The sequence below is a fragment of the Typopeltis vanoorti genome, chromosome 13 (genome assembly GCF_054136105.1).
Source record: "Typopeltis vanoorti isolate ZY-2024b chromosome 13, IOZ_Tvanoo_1.0, whole genome shotgun sequence".
Classification (NCBI taxonomy): domain Eukaryota; kingdom Metazoa; phylum Arthropoda; class Arachnida; order Uropygi; family Thelyphonidae; genus Typopeltis; species Typopeltis vanoorti.
This window is the reverse complement of record NC_143561.1, coordinates 3,465,974-3,476,613: the sequence shown is the minus strand read 5'-3', so window position 1 is coordinate 3,476,613 and position 10,640 is coordinate 3,465,974.

Here is a 10,640-nt window from a genome sequence, read left to right as displayed (position 1 = left end):
TGCAAATTCAGGAAATATTGGATGCTGTTCTAGTATCACCTTTTCTATTGCTATGTGTAAAATGTTAGCATCACAGCCAAGTGCTAATCGGGTATGAATGGAATGTGAGTTAATTATTTAAAATAACATTCTCTATCCAGCCAATGTACATGAACAATGATACTTGAGGTAAGAACAATTTAAGACTTCGAGAAATGTAATATTACAAAATTAAAACGATCCCTAGAAGGATGTGAGAAAAAGGTTATCAGGCAGCAATTTCGTACATTTAATTAAGCAAAAGGATGCCGTTTTAGCTGAATATCACTTACATGATTCTTTCTACAGTACAAGTAAATGTTATTCTTTAATCCTGGCCAAGAAAATTCGTTTTCTTAGTTTTATGGCCACTTGAGAAAAACAAATCAGTAAAGTACCTCGAATGAAATTTGAATAACTGAGAAAAGAAAGAGAGATTATTAAAAGGCTTAGCTAGAAAACATTAGAAAGGGTGGGACGGAATAGAAATGTCCACATGTGTCCTGTATCGTAGTGTAAAAGAGGAACGATTGTGATCGCGTGCTTCCAAAAACGTTATTGACACCGTCGTAAAACTTTCTCTCCAAAAAACTTACGATCGGCAAACGAAACTTTGTGTAAAAGATTGCAGCTCATACATCAAAACGACAGCCTTTGTTTTAAATTAATTTTTATCTATTAGTAACGTAGAATTAATATTAAAAAGAAATTTTTCTCAGATGCCCATCTAAAATATACTTTGAGTTCTTAATGTCAATTTATACAGTTCAGGAAATTTTATTCCGATTTCTTGATACGGAAGATCTCCCCCGGTTGAAATTACCTTCATTCGACTCTCGGTTCAGCGACTTGAGTTTGTCAGACCAAAAGATAACTTCCAATTTCTGTTTCATTATTGAGCTTACAAGCTTATTAGAGGCTTGAGATATTCATTATCATTGTGATACGAACGAGAACAACTTCTTGGCATTTAATAACCACGCTTAGTAACTAAATAAAAGGCCAAGTGAAAACTCTGCCATCCTTTTTGGTAAAAAAAGGAAGGCACAGTTTTATTATTGAAAATAGTATGGATTTATTGTTGGGTATTGTTTTTATAAGAATCCTCCCCCCCTCCCACCCACACTTTAACCCTCGGGAGCTCGTAGAGGTAATTTTGCAGCGTAGGTCCCTGTGTATTTGAGAGATACATTCATTACTAGTATGTTCTAAAATGCAAGAAAACATAAAGAAAAACACTGCAAATATAATTCATGGTGATAAAAATTAAGTGGACATTGGATCCAACATTATTTCATAGCCGAATACAGAAACTACAAGAGTTTTGTGCCGAATATATAGAAACTATAAAAGGTTTCGCAAATGCAAGCATAAGCAACCTTATGGGCAACTCGATGTAAAGGTGGAATCTCCAGATCAATTTCCTTCCCAGTTACAATCTAGAAATTAATGAACAAAGAATAAAAAGAACAACAACTAAAGCACAGTATAGTGACATCGGAGGTCGCTGTATATCTCTCAGATACAATTTACTGTCAAATATCACAAACCTTTACATAACACGTGTTAAACCAAACTGACAGCAAAAAACAGTGCGGAATATCACTCGTAACATATGAATGCACAGCCACTCATGATCTCCAAGTTATACACTGAATTGTGTAGAAATATTTATATTAAACATTTTGCATGTATCTGTCAGATCAGCTGCGAGCCACCGAGGGTTAAAGGTTATGAATATCTGTTTGGGATAAAGGATAGAGAATCCAGTTCCCTTACTCTAAGTACGAAACCTGTTAATTCTTTCAATTCGCTTCATGCAGGTAAACAAACAGGGTGATGGTTTGTTTGTTTACTTGGAAAGCGATTCCCCTTTGGCCAGGTAGGCAGGCAGTTTGACTTTATTACGCGAGTATTATTTCCAAGTCCAGATTCACATCATTTATTGGTGTTTATTGTTCACGCCTAACAGGAACGGATCATTAATTCCCGCTATACAGACAAGTTAACGGAACTGCCATGGGGTGTTCACTCTTTCCCACTTCCATTTGGAACATTTAGAAGAAATCCTTTCTCATCTCTACATCCTTAGTTTTGTATACAGATGACGTTTTTGCGAACTGCTTCCCCTCACAACGAAAATACATCGCCTACCTTTCTAAAAAGCATAAAAAATCTCCATCCACGAATTGATCTCACTATGAAAATAATAAAAAAAAGAAAACAAATTATCCTTCTTTGACATTCCACTCCTCCGTCCACCATCAGGTAAACTAATTACTTCCATCTATCAAAAGTCTTCTTTCACTGGATGCCCCAATTTAACAGAATCTGCTTACTCACCATCCCTCACAGAAGATTGGAATTATCAAAACTTTAGTACGACGGGTCACCCTTTATGTCTCAACTATTACAGCAGGTCCTTTGGTCGGAAAAACATGGGTTCGATTCCCGTCCGTCGTGAGGAATCTTTATCTGGTCTCTTTCGACTGAAGATGAGTTAGCCAGTCTCATACGGCGGTGGGGGGGTTTCACCCGAAAACAGGAAAATTGTCCCCGAAGACACACACACACGGATCCACAATCATAAAATACAAACTTAATCCCTCATTAGGAAGACTCAACTCGTCTTAAGGGACGGGGGAAGGAAAGGTGTGAACCCCATTCGAAATAAATAAAGTTCAATTAACAAATAGGCAGGAAGTAAAATCCCAATCCCTTACATGTCTGACATCCCAGAACCAATTTCTAGAATTCTTAAGTATAATCTAGTGCATGCATTTATTCCGGTCAAAAACCTCTCATCACGGCTCTCATCTTCTAACAAGAACACCAGTCATCGTCTACAGGAAATCTGATCTTGCACAACATGGAATTCACACAGACCACAATATCGTATGGTCCGTACTTCATTGTCCAAACTTGAATCAGAACAATTGCCTCTACAATGAAAGGTATGGGAGAATCTTATTCTTCATAATTTTCTCATTATTAATACAGCTGATAACTAATAATACAATGTTTGCTCCGTTATGGCTTTGTGTTGTTTGATGTAAAGTATATTAGTTTATCATTTGTTCATTGCGTTGTGGAAGTTTAATTATTTCTCTAAAGTTATTAACAGAATTTTTCAAAGAAATTTCTAACATTTTAATTGTAAAATTAACTTCCCAGTTTCTACAAAATGGAAACTAAATTGCTCCAAAAATAGCATAACTTCAGAAAAATCTTCAGAAAAACCCTGAATTGTTGTCGGATGTGAATTTCTCTAATGAATTCCATCGCGTATTTCTTTCTCTAGTTAATCCCTCGCTTATCTTTTTTCCCTTTATCATTTTTAACGATTAAATTCAACCTTTTTGTCACTCTAATTTCTTAAACCATTTTGCCTTCTTTTTCGTTCATTTCTTTCATTCCAATCAATCAGAAGATATTCCATTTAGAGCATATTTTATTTTTTTAGCAAATGGCTGACGTTCTTTATCCCTGATAGATCGCAATCGCAATCACAACACGATTTTCTTCAAGTCGCTTGATTGGTTAACGACAGCTGAACGAAGAACATCGTCGAACCTATCCGACATATGTTACTGTCCACAAATTGTCAATATGTAGGCAGGGTAATCAATGATATCATACTTTGCATACCACTATTGCAATATCACGTTTACCATTCTCCTTAACGTCCTCTCCACTGATCCGCATCACCATGGAAACCAGATGTGTGCACAATAGTCCAGGTGAAGTTGCATCAATGACTTGTAAAGAGGCAAAGTGGCCTTCTTATCACTACATTTCAACGATCATTTCAGCATCTTGGCTATGTGTGGTAATTGAATTTCTGCTTCCTGTCTACCAAAAACTCCCAAGTTCCTTAGCGTGATGAGTTCCTTCTAGCATAACCCCACCAGTTGTAACACGCTACAGAACATCTTCTTATACCAAAGAGCGTAAATTTCCATTTAAGAACATTTGAGCTGACAACCATCTTCACCTTTCCATCCTTCAAATGATTCCACAAGTGCAGCATGCCAGTCGCATTCTTGATTACCCCACCTACCTTTGCATCCTCCGCAAAGAGCTGTATGCAGTAGCCGACTCCAGAGTTAAACACGGCTGAGAAATTCGTTTAGAATGACCCCCACACCTGCTTATATTATTGATGAAGTACATCTTCATTATTTGTTATTATCTTTTCGCATTACACCTCAATAACAGGCTATAATGCATATTTGTATGTTATTTGTAAATATTAATTTATATTTATAAAATAGATAGATAAAGAAAGATAAAGAGAAATATTTTATTAGAAATTCAGTCGAGCGTAATGAAATCCTCTGAGTGTATTTCAACCTTAAGTCTTGTCTTTTATTTTTACCTGATATAAACTCAAATTTCATTTTGATAACTTATATAAACGTATGTGGATTTTTAGGATATCTCTCAAATTACGTGCGTATTCAAGATATAAAACGAAAATGCTTAATTTTAGAGTTTTAGCCCATTTAATAATGTATTAGGAATTTGCGAGTTTTATATTTTCAGGTAATTATAATCTCAATAAAAATAATAATTAAATATTAAATTATCTTGTAAATGTAATGCAAATAAAAATATATTCTTATTATTTAAAAATATTTTATATTCTAATATTTATTTTATTAAATATAAATACACCTTTTAAAAATGAACATTTTTAAATATTAATTTCGATGGCTTAACGGTATTTTTTTTGTTTTTTGGACAGAAAAAATTCTTTTTTACGATGTGCAGGGTAACAAATGGCAATGCTGTATCCACTGAATGTTTAACTGAGGCTAGGCTATCGGCTATTGCCGTTACTCAGCCATGACTGGAGCTTTTTGCTAAATAACACTCCATCCACGCAGATTTTCTTCATTTAGATGACGGGATAAAGAGTCAAGGACTCAGTCCATCGCCCAGTTCTTTTAAGAACTAGTAGATAGCTACTTTTAAAATAGTTTCGACCGTGAGATGCGGTGATTAATACCCTTGGAGGGTAATGGATGTAGCCAATGAAGTTCTAACTGAGGCTCGGCTGTTGCTGTTATCCTCCTGCCATGATCAGAGCTGTAATAGCTCAAAAACCCCTTATCCCTACACTGTCCTCTACAGATAACGGGGAAGATGAAAAGCATTCTTACTTCGCCCCTTTAAGCCAGTCCTTATAAGGATATAAGGACTTCTATAATATAATTTGAATCGAGATATGAGATCTATCTCCATCATGGGAGGGTAATGGATGGCAATGCTGTAGCCAATGAAGATTTAACGAGGTGCGGCTATTGATGTTACCCTCTTGCCATGATCTGAGCTTTATAGCCCAATACCACCTTATTCCTACTTTGTCCTCTACAGATAATGGGGAATATGAAAAACATTCTTGCTTCGCCCCTTTAAGCCAGTCCTTTAAAGGGCTTTTATAAGCTATCAATGATGCATTGCATTAGCATATTGCAGTTATTACCAATCTTTCGTTGATGAATTTATTAATACGCTAATGAAAGAAAGATAAGCGATATTGTCTGGGACAGTGGTCTTCAACCTTTCATACAGTGTGGGCGGCATTAAAAATTTCAATGAAGCCCGCGGGCCACTAAGCTACACTGCGGTATTTGGAATTGTAAGACGCTTTCCAGATTCACAAGGAACGCTATGCATTTGATACTTTACATAAAATCCTATAAAAATAAACAAACTCAACTTTAAGAGCTTAGGTAGGAGTCGGGTTCATGATAAGTAAACACAATCAATACAAAAAAAGATAATTTAATGAAGAAAACATTCATTTTTTACAATGTTAATGGGAAACTTGGCAATGTTTTTCCTTCACCAGCTTGTTAATGTTGCCATCAATGCTGGAAGTCGCTATGCGCAGAGCATCCTAGAGATGTTGGTCCGTAATCTGAGTTCTTGTCTTGGACCTCACATGCTTCATTCTGGAGAAGAACTGTTCACATAAGTATGTGCTTCCTAACAAAGCGCACATCTTCAAAGCATGCCGGCCAAGATTAGGGAATGCATCCTAAGAAATATAGTCTTTGTAAAATGTAAGCAAGGGCACATTGAATAATTTTTCTCTCAAAAAAAGAGTTGTTTTGGAGTTCAAGCAGCTCCATGTGTTCTGAGCCTGGCATTTCAGCAGCATTGACACTGAATGGCATTGAAAATAAAACTAAAGAAGACCGTTGGTTACAAAAATCACTAAATCTCTCTCTCTCTCTCTCTCTTCGGACTCACGTCGCAACACGGCTCATTTTGTAGCGTATTCATCAAGAGACGAACAGTTGGACTCAGCGAGAAGCTGAAAAGGAGTTCAGTCTTTTTTTGCGAGTTGTGACTCCCAAAGTTGGCCACAAAAGCTTTGATGTGATCAAACAGAGTGTGCACCAGTTGATCTTTGGATTGTAGCCGCGTATTTAGGTCATTCATATGCAACGAGATATCGGTCACAAAGAAAAGTCTGTCATCCACTTCGGATCGTTAAATTCCACAATCGGATTCCCCTTGGTTTGCATGAACTGCTGTATTTCGCTCCTTAAGTCAAAAACTCTTTTAAGACCCAACGCAAATCACTATAATAAACCACATCGGGTGATCCGCTTCGCACTCTTGGGTCAAAAACTCTTGGAATTGACGATGATTCAATTCTCTTGCCCATAATGTTGACGACAGTCATAATAACTTTACAGACATTCTCAAATCCAATAGTTTTCGTGCATAAATTCTCCTGGTGGATTAAACAGTGGTAATGGACGAAATAGTTTCCTTCTAGTTCCGGTTCTTTCCATAGCAGCGCAACAAACCCTTCGTTCTTTCCTACCTTAGCAGGGGCACCATCAGTTACCACGCCCTCGAGGTTGGTTAAGCTGAGGTTGAAACGCCGGAACATTTTCTTGGCGGCTTCAAGAATATCAGTGCCTTTCTTCGTTCCCTTCATCGGTACGAGAGTTAGCAGTTCTTCTGTCACACTGAATTGTTGATCAATGACACGGACAAAGTTAGCCAGTTGTGCTGTATCCTTCACATCTGTGCTCTCATCTAAAGCAAGCGAATATGACGTAAATTCGGACGACCGTTTTTTTAAAGTTCCTTCAATGTCATTGCCAAGTTCTTCGATACGTCCTGCTACAGTTCTCCCATACAAACGCGGTTTTTTTAAACACTTCCTTATTATTTGGGCACAGGATATCGCCAGCAGCGATGAGACACTCTTTCACAAACTGTGAAAGAATGTCTCATGCCGTCCAAGAAGGCTTTTGATTTTTTAGCAATTTGTTTCAGCTATTACATAACGTATTCTGACGCACGCTGCGCTCTCTTTTCTCTGCCTTTTAAACGTACCCTGCTGGCATTTTAAATCAATTTGGAGACGGTTCACTTTGTCCACACTAAGCCGCCCTTGTAGGTGATCGAAATTTGTACGTATGCTTTGTCACACAGTGTCGTTTTATATAGATACTGACACTGGCTTATCTGCGTTCGGCACAAAAAAGCACAAATTGGTCCACTTTTCATTAAGAACCGGACAAGAATCATTAATTTACGCTTTTTACTCGTAGACGCCATAGTGATGGAAGGTGAACCCAAAAAATAATCCAAAATGGCCATGTAACGGTTATTATCCACTGAATATGCCTCCCACTAATGAAACAGATCCGGCAATATAAAACCACAAAAGACTATGGCTGACCCTACAAACTGCGTGCGCTTATATACGAATACTGTTCACGACTGACTGTGGATGAGATCCTCTTGTATTTATATGAAAATCACGAAGTATCGAGATGTATCTGGAGGCACTAGACAGCGCACCCGAACTAACTACTGCTTCAGCCATCTACCTGCGACGTTAGTACTAGTACTTAAGTACCGCTTGGCGCTGGTAAATGGCTGAAGAAGGATGTCTATTTAATATTTATTTTTATAGGATTTTATGTAAAGTATCAAATGCACAGCGTTCCTTGTGAATCTGGAAAGCATCTTCCAATTCTAAATACCGCAGTATAGCTTAGTGGCTCGCGTGTTTCATTGAAATTATTGAATTTTAATGTTTAGTAGTGATTTTTTTCGAAATGGCCAGCAGGCCACAGCAAAGGAGCTCTGCGGGCCACCAAAGAGCAACGCGGGCCATGCGTTGAAGATCTGGTCTAGGAGGACGGACGGTAATAGCCTATGATGGAAATTGTTGACAAATCATAAAAGATTCTTCATAGCACATCGTGATTCCCCCCCCCCCCCTTTGTTGGAAAGATCTGGGTCTAATCCTTTCTATATTATGAGAAACCTTTATGTGAACTTTCCAACTGGAAGAGAAATTAGTATCGGATGGTGAGAGCAGTGTTTTTACTTCCCTAAAAAATCGGATTTTCTGGAGGAAAACAAACAAACAAAAAAACACTACAAAACAACCATTACAGTCACATTACAGTATATTACACATCCCAAGCTTCTGATTAAAATCTGCCTTGGAATATAAAGTTTCGTTTTCGTTCCATTCCTCACAATGAACTTGTCCCAGGGATCTCGCTACATTCGAAGATTTTCGGTTATTTCGCTGTTTTCGACAATTACCCAACTTGAAATCCATCTCTGGCATGAAAGATGATTCAGGTCGGATTGCAACTGGGATTATACGTAATGTTCTCACATTCCACCGAAGGGCATCTATGGGCATCCTCAAAAGCAATGGTTCTCGCATGCGTAATGTGAAATTAAAACACAAGAACTTCTTTTTCCTATTCGATACAGTGCTGTTGTGCTGTTAGAGTGCTTTTACATTTTTACAATCAAATGAAGGAGTTTAAAACTGTATATTTTTCTGTCAATACCCGAGATCTAATCTAGTCCAACCTTCTTTCAGGTTCCAATTTGATTATACGTCGTTTAAATCTAAATAATTAACATTTTATCTCGTACATTGAGTATCTCATATTGTGTCTGCCCCTGTATGCGGGTGGGTATAAGAATACCCCTTCCGCTTAAATCCAGATCCGGAACTCACTAAAACGAGACATTGGAACAGAAAGAAGTCTCAGTGGCGGGTATCACAGGGGATTAAATTTCAGGGATAACCAATAGAAAAAAACCCTCTACTTTTGTGTGAAACAGAACTACTGATGTCGCGGGCGTTTATTTCAGAAAAAAGTTCCCCACTTGCTCAATGAGTATCAAAGTGAGATATTTTCCACCAACGGATTCAATTCATTTCGTCCCAATCCTTGCAACTGTGATAATGAGGGCGCCAATTGGTAGATTTATGTTTTTTTAACTCCAGAAAACAGACAATGTACACATCAGTCACCATTAGGCAAAGCTAATCGCAATTGCCAGTCTTGCCGGACGAGTGGTGGGCTTATTGCGCTCTCCAACCAAGAGGCTGCTTGTTCGAATCCCGCAAATGGTGGAGAAGACCACCATCCTGCTTATTAGCGGCCTGAAGTGGCTTGAAGAAGTTCAGTGCTAGATCTCTTGATGTTGAAGTGGATTTTGGTTTATGTAAAAAAGTATATCAAATGTATAAAATCAATAAAAAATGAAAAAAAATATCCTTATTTCCCAAAGGTTACAATTATACTGTAGGTTTAACAGAAAACACTTTTCTGGGTAAGAAACACGTAAAAGAACTTAAACAATCAACAAAAAATCAATGAGCAGATTTGGTGGTCTGGGCATGTTCACTGCTGCATTGTTCAATACCAGAGTACCAGGAAAAAAGGAAATTTTAAAAGCTTTACCCACGATACCGGCCAAGACGTCTATAGACGTTCAAGTTATCATGGATGCGAAGTGCATATTAAAATTGTAATACCATTGATAATACATTGAAATATATGATGGATACGAAGCGTATGCGGATGCGTATTTGATCCATAATGGCCGGTAAGGTGGTTAATTAAGATTGGGAAGATGAACTGATAGAATGTGTTAAGTCTTTGGAGGAGGATTTTCAGCAATAAACGAGAAAGATTAGTAGAATCTTATACAGAAGAACAGAGCACACTCAGGGCTGTGTGACCAATGATGATGATGACAACGATGATTATGATTTATCTCCTGTGTGTGAGTGTGTGTGTGTGTGTGTGCGCTCGCGCGCGTTTTATTGAAGAAAACTCTTTTTCACTTTCTGGACGGGGAGGGAAGTTCGGTCTCCACCGGCAGTTAATCAGAGATAGCTGGCCCACTAATTAAGACTCACTAATTATGCACGTCATCCGGTGAAGAGCGACGGCTGAAAGGTACGACCATTCTCGTGGTTTCTAATCCTAACCCTGTTCCTATTGCCTAATATAGTGTAGATTCTTCGGTAGATTTTGTTGAGTTTACGGGACGAAAAACCGGAGCTGCAGGAAGAAAACCGCGCTTTCCAGAAAATCGTCTAACTGGGGAACCAAGTGAAAAAACGACTCAGAAAAAGTTTTCCTCTAATCGGCGAGTAGAATTGAACTTTCGTCGCCATTCTCCGACTTAACGCTATGGAGGCAGTAATTAACATTTTTTTTTTCAAGAAAATAAATTTCTTACATTAAATAATATTAAATTAAATTAAAATACGAATTTTGTTTTTTAGATTTAAATAATACATTCTGTGGTGAGTTTGT